The 18,348-nt window shown below is 40.6% G+C and overlaps 1 long non-coding RNA gene across 2 annotated transcripts in view; it reads right to left on the reverse strand.

Annotated features, from left to right (window-relative positions):
• The window catches only part of LOC122226294, a 29,441-nt gene extending 11,897 nt beyond the window's left edge, over nucleotides 1-17,544 (reverse strand). Inside the window, exons 1-3 of one of the 2 annotated variants that reach the window (XR_006205563.1) lie at nucleotides 17,510-17,544; nucleotides 8,819-9,011; nucleotides 5,677-6,290 (exon numbers count right to left, since the gene is read on the reverse strand). This is a non-coding gene — a long non-coding RNA (uncharacterized LOC122226294). Of the gene's footprint in view, nucleotides 1-5,676; nucleotides 6,291-8,818; nucleotides 9,012-17,509 lie in introns of those variants that run through there. The other variant, XR_006205564.1, reaches the window with a different exon arrangement.
• Between the last annotated feature and the right edge of the window lie 804 nt (nucleotides 17,545-18,348).

Raw genomic sequence — 18,348 nt, forward strand, 5'->3', positions numbered from 1 at the left:
AGTAGGTCAAAAGGAAAAGGGGAAACGAGACTGTCAGTGCATTTAGCATGATAAGTAAGCATTTACATGGAGGCAAGCATTACCTGGAATTCCAAAAGTGATACTAATGGGCTTCTGGGGACAAGACTGTCCTGCCACTGCATTTAGATAAAGAAGTTTATAAGTCTGACTTGCTATGGGACTTTGTCAAATCCGAAAATCAGACAAAGCCCCTTGGCAAGCTGGATGCAGTGCCGCCATCTTGACTCTCTGCGAGTGCGACATGCAGACCAGCCTAAGCCCAACAGGGTACACGAAGGAGATTATTTTGGAGAAATCCTAATGACACTGAACAGGAGGCTAGCTTAACGTCTTGTCCAAGTGAGATCCCAGGCCTCCTCCGTGACGGCTGCTCGGAGTTCTGTAGGCTAATGAGGGGAACCATCTGTAGCATTTTGCTGGCAGATGCGTGCCCCTCTTCATACTGTGCCAGAGTCTCCTAATGAGAAGGTCTATAGAGGGCTTCTGGATCACTCTGTGAGGAAAGATTGTGCTACTTAGGAACCGTGTAATCTAGAGGCCAAACCAATATCTGATTATATGTATACATGCATTTTAGTATGCCTTCTTTTCAGATGTGAACACCAGAATATGTGAGTGTATTAATAAGTTTGTTTTTATGCCATCACATTTGGGGACACCCACAAGTAAAAATGATGTGCTACGTTTATTTCTTTTGTAAAAACTATATAGACTATTTCAAATGAAAGGAAAATCCAGATTGAGTGAACCGGTTATTTGCTATCACCATTTCAAAGTCATCAGAGAAACCTCCAAAGAGGAAAAAATATATATGTACTCAGGTATATATTCCTTCCTTCCTTTAAATGTGTTCATTTTGCAATGGAGAGTTAATTTCTAACTTTATAATCTCAAAAAGAAATAAGAAATTAAAGCCAAATGATAAATCTGAAAATCTTTATGAGTAAATTTCAAATTATGATGGAATGACATTTCAAAGCATTTACTTGGCAGCATATGGGAAATCACATAAGGATTATAGTAGGCATCAAAATATTTTAAGGCGACCATTAAACAGTTTTAAAGATAGACCTAATCACAAACTCAGCATTTAAACTAAGTCTTTACACACTACAAAACTGTTTTAAAAGAGCAGAAATTATTTTATCTCATTGTAATTCTCAAAATTTTATGACAATTCCACTCTATCATTCACTTCAGTTGCAATTAATCTACTGTCATTGAAAGAGTCTTGTTAAAATTAATTTTCTTTTTCCAAAATAATCATAATATCCCATTTGAGGTACTGATTTAAAACTCTTATTCAATTAGATAAGCTCAGCTTCCATCATAAAGAGAGATAATAGAGACTCAGAGGAGACCAGATAGACTGAAGATTTTAAAAATTTTAACCAGGGCTTTATGATATACCAAAAGTTACAAGATGCTTAAAACCAAAGAGAAGATGTCTGCCTTTCAACTTGGTGGGTAAGAAGGTGAATTGTTCATATGCAATATGCAGATTTTAGCAAAAGTGCAAAGGAAGCTCAAAGTTGTAGTTTCCATAAATCTCATACAGCAGCACCAGGACCAGCCTAATTTACCATCTGATGTCTCCCATAGAGAAGAAATGTATTTCCCCAACAGCACAGTAACGTATTAGGCTGCCAGGTAAGATTGTGACAAGTTTTCCCGCCTAAAACCTCCTCTTAGTTAGATCTGCCTTCCAAAAATATTGTCACAAGAAATGGTAGCTCAGATTATCCTTAGTCTCTAGAACTGACATAGAGATACACAAATGACATTTTTAAAAAGTTCTTTACAAGCTTCAACTTGTTTTCATTATAAGTTCCACATAGAATATTAATACTTATAATTGATTTTAGCAGTAAGTAATAAACACTCCTGCTATTTAATGAAAGAAATGTCTCAGCTTCAGGTTTTATTTATTAGCATTTGAAGTCCCTCCATAACCTTAGTAAGATCAGTTATAGCTTAATTAAATGAGAAAAACGGCCTGCCAAAATTCTTTGTCCTTAAAATACATAACTGTATGTTTGCAGTTTTCCTGCAAATCCTTATAACCTATTTCAACTTGAGGATAGATCGGGCTCCAAGCCTAAATTTACTTCATACATCCCCAACAAAGTGTCTTTTGCCTGAAATTTTTATATATTTTTTTCATAATGTGCCAGCCGCAAATATTGTCTTAAGAGGTTTCTGTTTTATTAAGCATTTGAGAGTTATACATCTTAGAGTTGTATCAGTGAGAAGGTAGCAGAGCCTGTTCACAGTAGAAATATTTGCTACTTAAAAATGAACACAAATTTAAACTTACAACATGTCTGTCTTCAGTGGTGTTTGTGGTGAAGTTCCATGGTTATTACATATCCTAAATATACATTCAAATATCTCTACAAATGAAAAACAAAAAGCTAAGCATTCACTGGCAAAAGATTGAGCTCCTCCATCAACATGGCAGGAATATTTCAAATAAATGCTCTCTTCTCAAATCCATTGGAAGAACAGAATCCATTTGTCTGGCCTTTCCTCTCTCCGCCCCTGCCCACCGTTTTTCTCTACTTTCATCTGCAAATCAGCCTGCCCCTCTCCGGCCACACGACAATGATCCCCCATTACATTGATGGGGGGAAAAAATGGGGAAGAACGAGAGCTAATGGGAGGCTACATGATGATAGCCGCCTGCCCTTGATTTGAGAGCGACCGCGCGGCTCCCCTCGTCTACCACTAGCTGGCGCCAGAACCCTAAAGATGCAGTGATATATTGTGTCACAGCCTGCTAATTAACAAGGCTGTTTTCAAACTGACCGTAGTTATCTGAGGAAAACATGAGATGATTTTAACTGTAAGCATATAGTAAAGCAGCACCACAGAGGTTGCCATTTCGATTAAAATAACTCCATTTTATGCCTCCAAGCTTTTGTCAAAAGAAAGAGAGAAAGAAAGAAAGAAAGAAAGAAAGAAGGAAGGAAAAGAAAGAAGAAAGGAAAGAAAGAAAGAAATCATTAAAGAATTTGAGGAGTTTTTTTTTTAAATCTAAATAATAAACATAGAAGTCTTTTTTTTTTTCCTCTACAAACTATTCACTATACATATAAAACTGTAAAATTTTCCGGTTATATAATGCTCTGTTAACCTAAATAAAGTGCTTTTTTATTATGCCTTCAGTCTAAGACAGAAATGTCCAACACAGGAGGGTCATACAAGAAAAGCGACTTTACTGCCTTAGCTCTTAATTCACTCTCACACCCTCCTTCCGTGTAACTAGCTTCAGCTTTCCACTCCTGGCATGCAGGCTCCACCAGCTTTCTCTCATCCTGCCCTTGCCTCCTCCCGTGCAAACCCAACACCGCCCTTCCAGACACCGCCATGGCTGCACTTCTGTGGCGAGAAATGCCAGCCAAATACAAATAATTGCTCATTTTAGGGAAAGATGGCCCTGGACAAAAGAGAGGAAATGGTGTTTTGGGTTCACAACATAAATTATCATCATGCAAGTAAGATATGCTGAGATTTAGGTATGGCTAGAGCAAAACCATATACAAAAAATTCAAAGCATTTGCTGCCATGGAAAACATTGTTTTTCATTTGAGAAAACTTCATACATTTTTACATAGTACATTTTTACAATTAGAAAAATCACAGACTCTGATTATTTTGGCAAGAGGAGAATTCAGACAAAATTACAGGGAAATATATTTTAAATTTATTTTTTAATGTTTATTTATTTACTTTGAGAGAGAGAAAGGCAGAGAGAGAATCCCAAGCAGGCCCCGCACTGTCAGCACAGAGCAGAATGTGGGTCTCGAACCCACGAACCACGAGATCATGACCTAAGTAGAAACCAGGAGTTGGGCACTTACTGAGACATCCAGGCACTCCTACTGTATTTTTTTAAAGCAATACTTTTTAGTTTAACTTATGAACGGTTTAAATGGCTGGTAATACCCATTCAAACCATGTGACCTATTGCCCTCTCTGCCCCCTTATATCCTCCAGGACAGTGGAGGTGGGCCACTTGGGACTGGGAAGGAAAGAACCAGTTTCTCCCAGCTTTCCTCTGGTTTTCACCGGCAGAAAGACTTCAAGCTTTCCTTTCCTCGCCCTTATGCTAATTACTCAAAGAATGAGTGCTAAGCTTTATCTTGGGCGTATTTGTTTCACCTCCATGACAAATGAGATAAATGTGTTTTCTTTACTTAGAAGCCAGTCCCTCTCTCAGCCAAAGTATACATGTGGTGCCTCAGACTTGCAGTTCTAAACCTTTCCTGAACTTTTCCCTTGGGATATCAGTGAGTCATTGTCCTTTCCTCTCCAAATAAGGGCCCAGAAATGAACCAGAGTGTGGTCTGTTACCAAAACATGTTTGTTTTGATGGCTTTTCAGTCTTCCAGTTGAAATCTTTATGAACGCATCTCTTAATGATACCTAGGTGACTTTAATGAAGGAAGGAATATTCAGGTGAAAATAAAGTTTTGAGACCGTCAAAAATTCTGCACAGCAAATACAACGGAGGAGCTCAGTGTGTCCGCAGTGTAATGGAGGGTCAGATTTACTCCTTTGTTATCAGTCATGATTTTGCTGGGCCTCTCCAAGAGACATAATGACAGGGGGACTACATTAACCACAATTGGGAATGCCTTGATCTTCATGCTAACCGCAGTTGTCTTTTGTTACTTACTGGCCTTGACCTATAGATGGACTGCATCAGTTGCTACTGAAACCAGAAGGTTCCTAGTGCAAGCCTGAGTCCTATGCACAGTTTAATTCATATTCCACTCAACATGCCCGTTTTATTTCCAGTGGAAATTGCTCATTTAATTGCACTGTAAGTTTTATGGGGTATGCCCCAGGCTGCGTTCTTTATGCTAGGCATTTCAGTATTTATGGGCAGAGCCATACCCAAAACTTCAAACATAAAGTAAAACCAGCAAAATATGCTCTCTTCCAGTTCCATAAATACTTTTCTCCAGTTTCATTATTTTTTCCAATGAAATTAAAGGAGTGTGTTAAACCTGTAACATAGGCTATTGCTTGGTGTCTCCAGAGCTGCTTTTGTCCTTCAGATTCATATCTGATACAGCTCTGCTTTCCTGCTCAAGAATGAGACTGTAAGAGAGCAAGAGTGGTCCATTCTGTGCGTGGGCTTGCTCTGCAGTAACAGGAAAGATTTCCTCTGTCCATAGTCTGTAGAATTTTTATCCATGAGACTAACGTGATTTTTTTGTTGTTGTTTTTAATGAACTGTGCCTACTTCTAGGTGACACACAGTAAATAAACGCTCTGGATTACAGATTTAATGCCTGAGCTGCACAATAGGTCTGGTTTAAAGAAATAAATATCTATGTCAGCCTTCTACCGCAGATGGTTTCTACATTCGGCGGGGGGGGGGGGGGGGGGGGGGGGGGGGGGCAGCGGCAGACAGACATGATCTTACTTACAGCAGATCAGAATACATTCCTAAACTACTCAAATACTGCAGTTAACTGTGTGTCCGCAACACCTATGATTGCTTTTATCTACTATTATTATCTTACTATGAAATATACGAAAGCATGTTTCCTGGGAACTCCAGAGACTGAGACCAACACTCCCTACTGATTACAGCATTAATGTGATCATTCCTGTATTGGTTGGGAATCAGTGAAGCTGCAAGTAGCTGAAAACCCAAAATAACGGTGGCTTAAGCAAGACAGAAATTATAGTACTCATTAGGATAGCTGACACATTCTAGTTCTCCTATTGGGGCACATAGTAGGATTGTACTTCCCTACCCTCTGAGGCTAGGCATTGTGATGTGACTTGCATTAGCCAACAAAGTGACACGTGTGTTTTCACATGTGCGAAAACGTGTGTTTTTCAGGTGGGGGCTTTAAGAGCATACAATTCATGACATTCCTTTGCCTGGCTCTACACTAGTGGAAGCACTGATTGAGATGGAATGCTTCAGCCCAGGTCTCTCAGTGCCCTCGATGAGCAGATGCCCTTGCTGACCAGCATGGGATGAGTGGTGTGATCAAGAAATAAACTTTTGTTGTGTGAAGCCACAGGTTAAGTTTCTTGCTCACATAAAAGTTGGGGTGGGAAGGACAGAACTAATATAGTGGTGTATGGTTTTAGGGACCCAAGTTCCTCTGTCTTGCTGTTCAGGCGAGCATAATCATGTGCTCATGTTCTAAAATTCCAAGCAGCAGGAAGCTCCTGGAAGAGGTCTCCCTTCCACTCAGATCCCCCTTGGCCAGAACTTGGTCGCAGGGCTACGCCTAGAACTGCAAGGGAAGGGGGGGAGATGAAAGTTACCTGAGGCTCAGCCAAAACTCATGGACCGTTTCTCTACATAAGAGGATACAGGGTTCTGCCACTCTGCCCTTCACTCTTAAAAAGTCCTTTTGTAAACAAGACTGGTGATAGGACAGCACAGCCCCATTCACAACCATTTTTTATAAAAATGCAGAAGTAATCAGAAGATTGATCAATGTGGATAATGAGAGGTTGAGGCCACCCGAATTTATTTTGCTGTTGAGGAAAGGTTTTTTTCCTTCCCCAACATCTTTGTTGGTAAGAGATTCTGAGACCAGAATCTTCATTTATAACCTTCAACAAGATTTGAAATGATACTATTTGTATTAATTCCATGCACTTGTTTATCTGGCTACTTTTAAAGAAACACTGGGGGCGCCTGGCTGGCAGTCGGTAGAGCATGTGACTCTGGATCTCAGGACTGTAGTTCGAGCCCTACGGTGGGTGTAGACATTACTTAAAAATAAAATCTTAGGGGATGCCTGGGTGGCTCAGTCAGTTGTGTGTCCGACTTCGGCTCAGGTCATGATCTCCAGGTTTGTGAGTTCGAGACCCACAGTAGGCTCTGGGTGGATGGCTCAAACCCTGGAGCCTGCTTTGGATTCTGTCTCTCTCTCTCTCTCTCTCTCTGTTTCTCCCGATTGCTTGCTCTCTCGCTCTCTCTCTCTCTCAAAAGTAAATATTAAAAACTTTAGAAAAATAAAAAATAAAAATAAATAAAATTTTAAAGCAGCAGCTGGGTGGCTCAGTCAGCATTGCAGTTAGCATCTGACTCTTGATTTTGGCTCAGGTCATGATCTCATGGTTCATGGATTCGAGCCCCACATTGGGCTTGTAATTCTCTCTCTCCTCTCTCTGCCCCTCCCCCCCCAAATAAATAAACTTAAAAAAAATAAAGTAAATAAAATCTTTTCTAAAAATCACAAAAAACAAATTTATATTATTTGTACATATGTATGTATTATCTGTATGTATGTATTGATATTATATTATCTATATGATATTTCACTACCAAACCCAGAAATACAAGATACAAGGACAGTGAGTTTGGCTGTACATTCATTGTTTCTTGCAAAGATTGGAACTAAAGAAAAATCAATCCAGATGATTAAATCTAACTTTGGGGAGTTGTTTTCCATTGTGTCTGAGCCGAAGCTAGCAGCGAGAATTAGTGATGCCATGTTGTATACACAGCACAGCTGATCCAGGCCTACGACAGTCATTGGACAGACCTGGTGAAACTGGCTGCAGTAGAATTATATCAATGCAGAAAGAGCCTTGCTCCTTTAACAAAGTCCTCAGTTCAAAGCAAAGTGAAAAGCTTTTTTTTGTTTGCTTCAGTTTCACATCTAAGTTCATTTTTGGTCACTCCTCCTTGTGTAGGAAAAAAAAAAAATTTTTTAATTGTCAAAAAAGTTTCCTAAGCATTTTTGGTAAACACTACACCTAAGCCAGGAAGGAGCCGGACCCCTAAAGAGTTTATGGTCTAAGATGTGGAGAGAAGAAAGGCAGGCAAGTGGGTGTACAGCAATTTTTATTGCCGAATTAACCACCAAAATGCAAATCAAAAGAGGACCTAAGGCAGGCAGCAGCACCAGGTCATGCCCTTTCATTCTCCTTCCTTGACCACCATTTCTTTTCCTGCTCCCCTGCTTTATTTGTATAGCGGGAAATCTATTGTCCATGGTGGAGTTCAAGTATGCCTGAGCATGTTTGTCAAACTGGTGGGGCAGGCCTTGCAGAAGCCTGAGGGGCCTCTGGCAATGCACTCAAACTGGGTCTGCTACTTCAATTCAAACAGATCCAGACAAGTCTGGCAAATTAGTAGGAGGAGGAGGCCATATGTGTGAGATGCACAAAAGGCTTCCAGCAGAAGAACTCCATTTTCAGGGAAGAGCAAAAGTCTTATTTGCGTGACTAAGGACTGACTTATCTTCCCCTGTCAAAGTAATTCTTTTTTTTTTTTTTTTTATGATTAAGGTATAAATGACACACAACATTATCTTAGTTTCAAGTGTACAACATAATGATTGGATATTTGTATATACCGCAAAATGATCACAGAAGTCAGGTTAACATCCAACACCATCCATAGTTATAGAATTTTTTTTCTTATGATGAGAATTTTTAAGATTTAACTTGTGAACAACTTTTAAATATGCAATACAGTATTATTAGCTCTAGTCACCATGCTGTACATTACATCCCCAACTTATTTATTTTATAATGGGAAGTTTGTACTTTTTGACTCCCTTTGCCCATTTCACCCACCCCCATCCCAGCCACTGGCAAGCACTAATCATGCTAACTCTCTCTGTATCAGTCCAATTTTAGTGTATGTGCTGCCAAAGTGAGCACTCAAAATAACTCTTTTGATTGTTTTTCAGTCCTAGGAAACTGGGACACAAGGTCAGAATCTGTATACCCAATGGGATCGTCACTGTTGCTAGCTTACACAGGATTTGCTATTAGATCAGAAAACAAGCCTTAAGGGTACCTTTGTATACATCAGAAAAAGATGGTCTTCATTAGAGCCTGGCCACGGAGAGGTTCAGGGCAGGTAACAGCAGTTCAAAACCAGACAACCACAACTGGAGACCCTCATTGGAATAATGGGCATGCTACGAAGCCAAAGGACTCCAAAGTACCCAGTTCCTGCATGGTACAACCACATCTTCTCTCCACAGGCCCTGGGGAAGATGTTTAAAAGTGATGAGAAAAGGAAGTCAAAGAACCATACACACCTAAAACCCCAAGGCCGAGCTCTCTGATTATAGACCAAGCACATGGTTTAGGCTTAACTCAAAATGAGTTCCCTCCCTTCCCTTAAGCTCAACTCAGATCTTGGCATCTTTCATCCCTTAAGCCAGCTAGCCTCCTGGGATAAGAGACCAAAGTAAAAAATAGCCTGAATAGTGACCCGAAATTTGACCCAACAAAGCCTGAGAAAGGAGCACTGAGAGGAGTGGGGGGAGACCTGAGGAAAGTGATCTAAGGCTTAAATCACCAACGTTTCTTGTTCATGGGCTTGACCATCAAAGTTCTCAAAGTGCAAGTTTAAGGAGCCACTACAAAAAAAACATGCAAGGAAAAAACAGCCAGGAAGTCAAAAGTAGTAGGGAAGAAATCAATACAGTATTCCAATACCATAATCCAAAAAGAACAAAAATGTTAATCAGAACTTAAAGAAATATTAATACTGCTCCCTGGCACATAAAACATAAAGGAGTGGCAATTTTCTGGAACACATCCATTTCTGTAATTTACTCAGCTGACTAACCCCATAAAGGCTACATTTACTAAACCCCAAGCCCACAACCAAAGATCTTCTTTCTTTTAATTTATCTTAAAACATTTTTAAGTACCTGATGCAGTCATTTTATGCAGATTTATTAGAAAGCTCAAGGTATGTCATATAACTGCTATAGTTTTAGCAAAATAAAATCACTGTGATCTCTGAAAAAAAGTGGTATAAAAATAATAAAATGATTAATAGTTCTTCAAATTACAGATGGCCCCCAGCTTACAGTGGTTTGACTTAATGGTTTTTTTACTTTACCATGCATGGTGCATGGTTCAGTAGAAACCGAACTTCCAATTTTGATTTCAATCTCTTCCTGGTCTAGGGATATGCAGCACGCGACTCTCCCGTGACCCTCGTGACACTGGGCAGCAGCAGCCCCAGCTCCCAGTTGGCCCCGCCATCCATCGGTGAGGGATGGGGTAAACAATGGACACTTGTACAGAACCACTCTGCACCCATACAAACATTCTGGTGTTCACCTTCAGCACAGTATTCAATAAATTTCATCATACAGTCAACTGTTTTGTTATCAAATAGGCTTTGTGTTACAGGATTTTGCCCATCTGTAAGCCAATCTAACTGTTCTGAGCACGGTTATAAGGTAGGTGTGGCTAAACTGTGATGATCAGTAGATCGGGTGCACTATATGTACTTTTGACTTCTGATGGCTTTATCAGGACTTAACCCTAGCACAAGTTGAGGAAAATGTGGATAATATTCACTATGCATTTTACTCAGAAAGGAAGAGAAAACCCCAATTGAGGGGAAGCATGTTCAAACTTGCTTCAGGCCAAACACTTTTTCAAAAGCTGTATTTTACACAGACATTATCTACAAATACAAATAAAAGCAGGGGTGTGCTGGTAAACGTTTAACAAGGGGCTCTCTGAGAAACACTGATTTGGAGGTATAAATGCTGCTTTCTGTGGTATAAATGCTCCCACCTTGGCTATCACGAATGAAGACTTGTAAGAGATGCACCGAATCCTTGCCAGTGGGCAGCATGCCTCAGACACCCCGGTGCCAACCCCACCATTCAGTTCCCTCTCCCTTAACACCCAAGGGCACAGTTTGAAAACTCTTAACAAGATAACTTTGTTCAAGGAAACTTTTTGATGGTTATCACAAAGATTGTTAAATTGCCACTTATCAATACTTAAGAAATCCTGTTTTCCTCACCTTATCTTAAGATTCAATGAAAGCTCTAAAAATACACAGTAGAGATTTAGTAACCACCAAGAGACAACTCCCTCCCCTCATTTAAATAACCTTTGATCTTCATCGTATGACCTTCCAAATATACACTTTATATACATCTTGTCTCAAATTTCACATCGTACGGAATTCTAAGGAGGACACACAAAAATTTGCTCTTAAAAATTCTAAAAGTCAGATGCACAGATATGATGTAACTCCCACTTTCCCTCCCTCTCCTTTTCCTTATCTTTTTCTCTCAAATTCTCTCAACCGATTCCCCATCCTCCCTCTCCTTCACTATCTCTCTCCAAAAAAAAAAAAAAATCAGCCAGATTGAATGAGGAATCTGTACAGAAGGGGAGAACATCTCAATCTCTTCCCCTCCCAGTCTCAGACTTAGCAGATATGGGCCTTTTGATGGGGAGTCTAGAGGGAAGGCCAGAAGCAAATCACCTTCCTGGTGTTTCTGTCTCAGAAAGCCCAGAGTCACATCAGTCAGTGATGGTCATGTGAGAGAGACGCCCAGTAAGAGAAGGCCACGGGAGACAGCTGCCTATGGACAGAAGCATAAAAGGAGGAACTGGGAGTTTGTGCCACTTGTTAGCAATAACCACATTTTCTTCCTTCTTTTTATGTGTTTGCTTTCTGGTGAGCAAGTGACCACTCATTTTTTTCCTTCTTTTCATGGCTCTCTCTAGCTACCCTATTTTTTTTTTTTAAATATTGCTGGATTATGCTAGCAGTGGACAGGAAATAAACATTTCCTCAGATATGGTAGGAACCTACAGTGAAATATTTGCAGTTTCTCACAGGTACAGGTCAAGTTAACCAAACAGGGTGGGGCCTGATCCCCAGAATTAAGTGAAGTCAAGAGCGCTAGAAGGCTGTCCTTTCCAGACTGTGGCCTGGCCTGGAGGCTGAGCCAGTTCAGTGTTCCACACACCTTTATGGAGGCCCTACTAAGAGCTAGGCACTGCTAGGTACGGAGGCTCTGGAAATTGGTTCTGCTATTCAAGAGCCCTGGGTTGTCCTCATTTATTGTTGTTTTTTGCAGTCAGGGAGGTGGGTGATCTTTTCTTATTCTAGGCAACATTCAAATACCTTGCATACACCCACAGACTTGTCTGAGACTCGAAGAGAACATTCCCCAGAGGGGACTACACTGTGTCCCTGGAGGGAGGGGCGGTGACTTGGGAAAGGAAAGTGGAGAAGGGATACAGATATATCATCTAGATCAGGCTAGGTGGCTTGAGAACTTGGGGAGAGGGAGTTGTGAAGGGCAAAAGACTTTCAGGAGAAATCATAGGACAGGATATAGAATATACTAATTTAGGAGAGAAGAGCTCCGGGAAGGAGATAGGCAGGAGAGGACAGAGAGATCGCTTCCTGACAGGAAACTCACCACTAGGAAACTGCTCATAACCAGGAAGTGTCGGAGAGCGATTCCAGCACCCAGAGCTCTGGATGTGCTGCCCACATGCCAGTCACATGGCTGCGGAAAGAACAGAATCAAAACTGGAGGGCAAATCTGGTGAACGAGAGCAAAGCCAGGACTTTGCCCGCTTCTCCAGAAACCAGAAGGCCACAAGAGAGACCATTCATCCTAGATCTCAGAATAGGATAGGATAACTAGCATAGACTGGCCCAGGGAAGGGGCTAGAAGAGCTAATACTCGTAGTGTGTGCCAGGCGCTATTCTAAGTACATTCAAGTATTAGCTCATTTAACCATCAACAAAGAGCTCTGTGAGATAGGTGTTACTATTATAACCATTCTACACATGAGAAAATTGAGAAACACAATGGTTAATTTATTTCTGCACAGCTACTCAGTAATGTAGTCTGGATTTGAAACCAGGGAGTGTTGCGCTGTGGTTGCAGAGCCCACACCCACAATCCTATGCTGTAGCACTAAAAAAGAAGAACAGAACAAAATGGGGAACAACAAGTTAATGTTTTCAAGAGAGTAACATGAGAATTGTTTTTACAATTTACTTTATTCATCACTAAAATGTGTCCTGAAGTTCTCTTATGTCATAGTAAAGGCATTTGCTCACATGACATTTTGAGCATATTGTACAAGAGAAACATATATGCATTCAGCAAATATTTATTGATGACCTTCTCTATTCCAGGCAGTAGATTAAATGATAGAGTTCCTGGTTTCATGGAGTTTACAGTCAAGGGTGAGAACTCAGTGGTCACAAGTTATTACTGGAGAATGCACAATAGAGAAAAACCCTCACACTTTAACACACACACACACACACACACACACACACACACACACAAAACGGAGGTGCCTGGGTGGCTCAGTTGCTAGAGCAACTGACTCCTGACTTCAAGGTCGTGAGCTCGAGCCCCACATCAGGTGTAGAGATTCCTTTAAAAAACATAATTAGGAGAACCTGGGTGGCTCCATTGGTTAAGCGTTGGACTTTGGCTCAGGTCATGATCCCACAGCTCATGGGTTCTAGCCCTGCATCAGGCTCTGTGCGGACAGCTCAGAGCCTGGAGCCTGCTTCAGATTCTGTGTCTCCCCTCTCTCTGCTCCTCCCCCAGTTGCAATCTGTCTTCCTCTCAAAAAATAAATAAATGTTAAAAATTAAAAAAAAAAAACAACAAATATAATTAAAATTTTGGGGCGCCTGGGTGGCTCAGTGGGTTAAGCTTCTAACTTTGGCTCAGGTCATGATCTTATGGTTCATGGGTTCCACCCCTGAATCAGCCTCCCAGCTGACAGTGCAGAGCCTGCTTGGGATTCTCTCTCTCCCTGCCCCTCCTCCACTCACACTTTCTTGGTCTCAAAATAAATAAATGAACTTAAAAAAATAATTAAAACTTCAATATTAAATACTGATTTCATACCATATACCAAAAACATCACATATATTTGTACTATTCCTACAGTAACTCTACCTATTTTATAGACAAAGAAACTGAGGCACTGAAAAGTTAAAAAAATTGGCCATAGAGTAAGTGGCAGAGATTCAAATCTAGATTTCTCTACTATGAAAATCCAGGTTTCCTCTTTTACTCTACACTGAAATAAAGAAGTCCCATGGAGGGGCACCTGGCTGGCTCAGTTGAAAGAGCATGCGACCCTTGATCTTGGGGCTGTAAGTTCAAGCTCCATGTTGAGTGTAGAGATAACTAAAAAAACAATCAATCAAAGTCCCATGGGACTTTTAAAAGTCCCATGAAAATAATGAAAGTCAATGATAGTTAACTGAACTTCCATGGACTCTCTAAATCATAATTACAAATGTTTAGTTTGAATATGTGAATGTCTGGGGTTCCTGGGGTTCAGTCAGTTAAGTGTCCAACTCTTAATTTCCACTCAGGTTGTGACCTTATGTTTCCTAAGACTGAGCCCCGAGTTGGGCTCCACACTGACAGCTTGGAGCCTGCCTGGGATTCTCTCTCCTTCTCTTTCTGCTCCTCCCCCCACCCACGTCCCCCCCCCAAATAAATAAATAAACATTTTTTAAAAAAGACTATGTGAATTTTTTGTAACATCCATGTGTGTATTGGGCAAGGAGTGGAGTTGGAAGCAAGGGAATGTTGGATTAAAGGCCTGCTGGCTCTGAAGTAGAATCTTTAAAGGAATTATCTTTAGTTGATTGGTGATAAATACTTTGCTTTTAACTAGCTCCTCTTTTGAAGGTGTTTTTTGTTTTTAAATGTTTATTTACTTTTGAGGGAGACAGAGCATGAGGGGAGAGGGGCAGAGAGAGAGGGAGATACAGAATCTGAAGCAGGCTCCAGGCTCTGAGCTGTCAGCACAGAGCCGGATGAGGGGTTCAAACCCACGGACTGGGAGATCATGACCTGAGCCTGAGCTTGAGCCAAAGTCATGGGGGTTTTAACCTACTGAGCCACCCAGGTGTCCTCTTTTGAGAGTGTTTGAAGGTAATGGCATTATCAGGACAGTCTTAAGGTACAGTAAGAAACTTTACCTAATTCCTAGTATAGGGGGTGGAATAAAGCCCCTTTAGTAACTTAACCTACTTTGCATTTCTTTTCTTTTAAGTTTATTCATTTATTTTTGAGAGAGACAGAGACAGAGAGAGTACTCAGGGCAGGTAGAGAGGGAAACAGAGAATCCCAAGCAGGCTCCATGCTGTCAACACAGAGCCCAACATGGGACTTGAACCAAAAACCTTGAAATCATGACCTGAGCCAAAATCAAGAGTTAGAAATTTAACTGAGTGAGCCACCCAGGCACCTCCTACTTTGCATTTCTGTCAGAAAGCTCCTGGTTGGCAAGGTGATCTCAACACTCTTTTCACTCTCTTCCCCTCACTGGTTGGTGGAAAAGCATGGGTCTCTGGGAACAACTGTGGTCCCAGTTCAAACTTTGGACCTCCCATTTTATCCTGTTTTGTTGGAAAAACAAAACAACCTAAGGCAAGTAAAGGTAGCACTATCCCCCAAATTAATTTGTTCTGTTTACATACACACACACACACACACACACACACACACACACAGAGTGATCCAGTGGCCGCATGAAAGCAAGTCCTAAGGGTGAAAAGTGAGAATATAGGACAAATATAACAACAAGAGGAATAAAAATGATATAATGAGATCTTCATAAGGATCCCCATGATTGTTCTTCTCCCTGGGATCCTCCAAGCAAGTACCACTTTATAACAAGACTATTTCTTTGGTCAACATTTCTAAAGTAATCAAAGCCAATAGGCTTAAAAAAGAAAAGCTAATTGTTACCACTTGGACAATTGGAATCATCCAAGGGAATTTTTAAAACTTTTGATGCCCAGGTTCTACCCCCAAAGATTATGACTGAATAGGTCAGGGGTACAGCCTGGACATCAAGACTTTTAAAGCTCTCTGACTTGGGGCACCTGGGTGGCTCAGTCTGTTAAGTATCCAACTCTAGATCTCAGTTCAGGTCTTGATCTCAGGATCATGAGTTCAGGCCCCACATTGGGCTCTATGGTGTGGAGCCTACTTAAAAAAATAAATACATAAATATATAATATGATTCTAATGTGGAAAATCATCAGTGTCAGATTTGAAACATAAGATAAGATTGGCTTTCATCTATTTAAAAATAATTAGAGGCGCCTGGGTGCCTCAGCCGGTTAAGCATCTGACTTCGGCTTGGGTCATGATCTCACAGTTCGTGGGTTCAAGCCCCGTGTCAGGCTCTGTGCTGACAGCTTGGAGCCTGAAGCCTGCTTCAAATTCTGTGTCTCTCTTTCTCTCTGACCGTCCCCTGTTCCCTCTCTGTCTCTCTCAAAAATAAACATTAAAAAAATTTTTTTAACATAATTAATGTGCTGTGTCTAGACAGGACAGCCTTCACCCTTGGTTCAGAATCTGGGCTATACCCCACTGACCCTTTAGAGGGTGGCTTTGATGGCCATCCCTTCCAGAGAGGACATAGTGACAGGACACACACCTGAGCCATGCACTTCTGTTGCCGTGCTAAGCCCAATTATCAGAACCACCATCCTTCTCCTGACATGATGAGGGAAGTCAGTTTCTGCGAAGTTAGAACCACCTCCGAACCTTCCTCCCCACATGTCTCTGCTATCGTTGTACAGAGATCTTGCCTGGAATGCCGAGAAGCTGTATCCCTGAGCACTTTGGGAAGTGCAGCCTCCTGGCAGGAAAGCCAAATGCTCTAAAGCCTGCTGCACTCTTGTGTGGGAGAGGTGGTCTACCTTCACTTCCAAGAGAACTTTTCTGTGATGGATTCAGTTCCAAAGTTTGCTTCTTCCAAATACATTTATCATCATCTTATTCACATGCTTTTATCTATTTCATTCTAAAAATATTACAAGAGTTTTTATCAAGGGAGGTTAACACCTTTTATTTTAGTCAAAACATTTTGAAAGAATTATATATTGTTCTAGGGGCAAATGCAAAAAACTTGGGGAAATCTTCTATAAATGACATTCATTTTACTTATTTCCACTCACCAGACATAATGTACCTGTGGCATTTCTCTGTGCACTGATTTTATTACTATTGTACATATATATATACATATATATTAATTCTCAGTTTCCAAAAGATATCATTCCATTTTCAAAATGTTATCAGTTTTGCAATTAAATCTAATTTTCCTGAATTTGAATTAAAAAACATACTCCTCAGATAATTTTCAAATGGTGTTTGAAAAGAAGAAATTACTTGCTTTAAAATCAGATCTTTAAATAAAATGACAGATTAAGAGCAGATAGATCGAGAGTGTGAAGAGAACAAAATTAATAGAGGATCAATACAAAGATGTATGATTTTAATACTATCCTGGACAAAGGTCAACAGCACAATTAAATAGATGACTTGTAAGCATTTACAAAAAAAAAAGATCATTAGCACAGAATCATTATTGAGGCAAGAATTAACATGGAGTGTGATCCATATACCCACCTTGTTTACTCAAGAAATATTTGTGTGTGTGTGTGTGTGTGTGTGTGTGTGTGTGTGTGTGTGTGTTTTAATGTGTATTTATTTTTGAGAAAGAGATGGAGTGGAGCAGGGGAGGGGCAGAGGGAGAGAGACATATACAGAATCTGGAGTAGGTTCCAGGCTCTGAGCTGTCAGCACAGTGCCCCAAGAAATACTTGTTTGATCGGCTAATACCTTAGAGTAAATCATGTATGAAAATGTTCATTTACCCCCACACCATTTGCATTTCTCTTTTAAAAGTTTACCTTCAAGGGGCACCTGGGTGGCTCATTCCATTAAGCATCTGACTTCGGCTCAGGTCATGATCTTGGGGTTTGTGAGTTCAAGCCCCGCATGGGGTTCTGTGCTGACAGCTCGGAGCCTGAGAGCCTGCTTCAGATTCTGTGTCTCCCTCTTTCTCGGCCTCTCCCCTGCTCGCACTCTGTCTCTCTCTCTGAAAAATAAATAAACATTAAAAACATTTTTTTAAGTTTACCTTCAAGCATTCCAGTATCTTGGTTCTTAAAAGTTAAGGCATCAAGTAAAAAAGTGTAATATAATCTACTCTGCATTTTGTTTCCTGAATATTTTACTTTATTGATTCAAATGTCAGTGGAGTAATGCAGATCTTAAATTGGTATGATTTAAGCCAAAGATAATGAGTGTTTTAGGACCTAGCCTAGGTAAAATTGTAGGTAACACTGATCTTTGAGGACCCATTTTCTCCCTTCAAGAACCCCTTCCTACCAGAGATCCTCTTCTTCAAGCTTCTTCTTGACATGCAGGAACCCCGTTACATTGCCCTTCCCAGGCCTGTCATTCCAACTTTATCCCAAATACTGTCACCTGTAGGCTTTCACTCGCCAAAACCTTATTGTATTCTGTTTCCTTAGGTTTATGAAAGTTGAGGTCTCTCTTCCCTTCTTCAAATTTCTTTTCTCACTTTTGCGTAAACCAATCCCCAAAGAAAAATGTTGTTGATTGGTCAGAGCCCAACACATCAAATTAGGCCAAGTTTACACTTGAGCAGGTTTACTGTGTGTTAAAGGTCATGCTCACCTCTCTTTCCCATGACACTAGATCAATTGTTAGCCTGATTCAGATT

Source organism: Panthera leo, chromosome C1 (assembly GCF_018350215.1).
Source record: "Panthera leo isolate Ple1 chromosome C1, P.leo_Ple1_pat1.1, whole genome shotgun sequence".
Taxonomy (NCBI): Eukaryota; Metazoa; Chordata; class Mammalia; order Carnivora; family Felidae; genus Panthera; species Panthera leo.